Source organism: Sander vitreus, chromosome 16 (assembly GCF_031162955.1).
Source record: "Sander vitreus isolate 19-12246 chromosome 16, sanVit1, whole genome shotgun sequence".
Classification (NCBI taxonomy): Eukaryota; Metazoa; Chordata; class Actinopteri; order Perciformes; family Percidae; genus Sander; species Sander vitreus.
In genome coordinates, this window is record NC_135870.1 from 4,329,036 (window position 1) to 4,332,908 (window position 3,873).

Consider the following 3,873-nt stretch of genomic DNA (forward strand, 5'->3'; position numbering starts at 1 on the left):
GATGCACCAATCAGGGCCGGGGGGGTGTCTAACTGCGTGTCAATCACTGCTCATTCACAGGCATTCATTCTCCCTTGTGGGGGGAGGGGCTTAGGAGACCATTTTGGGCTTTAGCAGAAAGGGGGGAGGGACTGAGAAGTTGAGGATGTTCAAATCTTTTGGCTAAGTCCTGGATCTTCACAATCCTACCTACAGCACCTTTAAGTAGAATTTTCACGAATATGTACTTTATTTCTTCTTATTTATATTTCTGGAAACTTTTACTCCACTACATTTCCTAAATAAAATGTATACTTTTACTCCGATACATTTTCCCAAAGCATGTTCGTTACTCAATACTTTAAGAAATGTTTTCGTACGTTGGAGTGAAATGTTCTTTCTCACAAAACTTAAAAAAAATCTTTTTCGGTATTTCTCTTTGTTGTCAGACTTGATGTTAAATGTTGTGTAATGTGATGTTTAAACCCTGAATGTTTACTATGATAAAGCCACAATCAAGTTCTGAATCAGTTCTTATTTACCTCTACTTCTAATAATGAAGTACTTTTAATTTCAGAAAACTACTTTTGATTTTTAAGTAGTGAACAGTAGATACCAGATACTTAAAGACTTTCACTTAAGTCATTCTTTAAAAAGGTCACTAACTTCTACCGGTCCCTTTCTGATGAAATACTTATACTTTTACTAAAGTACTGCTTTCAAGTACTTTATACAAAACTGATTGTTTATTATTTGCTTAGATTTCAGAACCACATTCAACTTCATGTTTAACTTGTCATTCATCTGATATCTCAAATGTTCCTGGATTGTTAAAAGTCAGACTCTGGTTCAGGTTCTTCTCAGTAGGTTTTACATGATGTTGTATGGTTTATATATATATATATATATATACACACACACACACACACACACACACACACATATACACACACACACTTGTATTGAGTTGTCTTTTTTACGGCAAAATGTTCACAGATAGATATACATTTACATTTCAAAATAAAAAATTCTAATCTGAACAATGGTTCTGTGTGGTTCCTATGCATTGGGGGAGGATGTTCATATCACCATAAAAAAATAACATTTGGGCTCAAGCATTTCTTTATCTATCTGTGAGCGTGGTGAATAGCTTAAAAACACATTACAAAAGGAAAATCTCCCTGAAAGACACATTAAGACACACAAAAACCAGCAAACAGTGCATTGATTCTCTTATTTGTTCAAATTTATTAGATATTCTGTTATCTTCCATTGTCTAGACCTTCTGTCACAGCATGGAAGCTGTGAATAACAAAACAAAAAAGAACTAATTGTAATACATTCACTACTAATTCCCCTGAATGTTGCCTTATCAGAAAAGAGAAAATTGAGTACATTGTGAATCTTTGTCTTTCAAAAAGAAAACATAAAAGAAAAAACAAGAACAGATTTTGCAAGTGCTTATTCATGATTACAATAAAGAAAACAAAAAGAAAACAGTATTTTGGACTCCCATCTGTTCCCTACGCTTCTATCCCTCCCCTCACAGTCACACCCTGGCTGGCATCGCTGGTAACGCTAACAAAACTGTACATTACCCAGCATGCTCTAGTCTACGGGGCGACTCCCGTCGTCTTCAAACTCAAGTCAGGCTTTTCACTCCTCGTCTGTAATCGGAGGACCAGCTGAATCCAGTTTGATTCTGAGAACAACAAGGGTTTCCCTTCTCGTCAGATGCAGTTGGGAGAGCTTCTCAAAAGCACTGATGTCCTGATCAAACGCAGAGAACAATCGAGACTAGGATTGGGCATCGGTAACCGGCTGCGACTTGGAATCGTTTCAAAAATTACGATTCCAATGGAATCGTTTCTAAAAAAAATAAAATAAAAAAAATCCCAAATTGAACAGGTGCATGTTTTGGTTTCCGTAGCGGCCGCCGTACTTCCAGGCGCTTGTTGTGTTGCAGCCGTGGAGCACAGTAAGCGGCGCTCTAAAGTGTGGCTTTATTTCAAGTTGAAAAAGATCTGTCATTTTAATTAATAAATGTTATCGTTTCAACTCCACCCCTCCGAATCGAGAATTGATCAGAACTGGTATCCAAAGGAAGAATCAAATCAAAAAAACGATGCCCAACCCTAATCAAGACAAAAGAAAAAGGAAAAACCTAAAGAATAATTTAAGAAAGGTGTTGAGCATGCAGATCCAAATCTGGAGTTTTGTTTTTTTAAGTAAATCTCTTCCTCGTGTAATGAAGATATAACGGCTCCATGTCATGCCTGTACAGGTGTGAAACATGTCAGTGTTCCTGCAGTTCAGAAACATCCTGCATAGTTTGACACATCTGTCTCCTAGCTGTACATTCGCAAGCATGGATGAGGTACGGTTAAACCATGTTATGAGCAACAACGCGTGGACAGTTTGCCCCACTTCACAAACACACAGCACACTGTCCACAGAGCTGACATTACCTGCTCCGACAACATTATAACTTACTTAAAAGTTAGCAGTATTGAATGATAGACCTGACACCGCTTAGAAGCTGTGAATATTCCATTCAAGTCAGTGTTTGTATGTACAGTTTTTGTCCATTTCTATAAAATGGGCCTATTATAAAGTACACTTATAACTATTTGTTTTTTCCCTGTCCAACATACACCACGCACAGATAGGTTACGACAAAACCTAAGAGACACTCATACCTGATCGAATGCACAAAGTCTCAATCACAGCTGTATATCTGCACTAAGCTACGTCATGATCGTACAAAACATCAAACATTTCACCTAGAGCCCGACAGGATCTGCATTACGCTCAAAGTGAACGCGGGTAAACTGAGCGCTTGCCGAGATAAACTGTTCCAAGTCAAAGCAGCAGAAATAAAAAAAAAAAGAAAAGAAATAAGTAGTGATGCAGGAAAGAGAGCAGGATAAAGATGTTTTCAGATCAAGGCTCGTACTACATCACCCAACACTGATCTAAACCGTAAGGGTCAAATGTTTAGCTAAAGCCAGTTCATCCTCTTTAACTAGGAACTTCAGACTGACCTCATACTTTCTTGGGAGTAAAAGGTACATAATACACTTTTTAAAAAAAAAAAGAGAAAAAAAAACAGTGAAAATAAAAACTATACACGCAGAAAGCTCGACAATCAACAACTGCAACAAACACCACAGATCTGCCTGGACCCATTTTGCTCCGTCAGGTGAGAGAGGAAAGCGACGCACAGACTCATCCTCATTCGTTTTAGTTACACACACCAAAATTGGCTTGTGTGGGCCCTCCAGTTAAAGCCCTAGCCAAGGAGAAGAGGACATGCAGCGACAGCGTTAGGCAAGATCAACAGGCCGGCTGTGTGCCGAGACCACGCGGGATAGCCTCGATATTAAGCTGAACGTTATCCATCTCAAGAGTGTGACAGTCCTTTAAAGAGCGAAGGCAGTGGATAACACAAACAAGCACACAAATGCACACACTACACACACAGGTGCAATTCTACAGACTCTCTCTCTCTCTCTCTCTAATTAACACAAACGATCCACTTGAGCAAAGCTGCATTGCAGCGACTAAACACATGCGATGAGTTTAGCGAGGAGTTGCTGTTGTCCACATGCACTTGTGACGGAGGAGGAGGAGGAGGAGGAGGAGGAGGAGGAGGAGCTGATGTGCATGTCGAAATGTGTGCGTGTGCGGAGGGGAAACAATAGCAGAGAATTATCTATCATGCATGAGCATTACAATTTCGCTTTTGAACCAGAAACGGGCATTAGCCTCAAAATTAAAACTATTAAAAAAAAAAAGAAAGAAAGAAAAAGACATTCCCAACTGCCCGGCAGACAGAGGGGACAGTCAGACACGCGGGGTGGGGGGGGGGGTGGGGGGCAGAGATCTAGACAA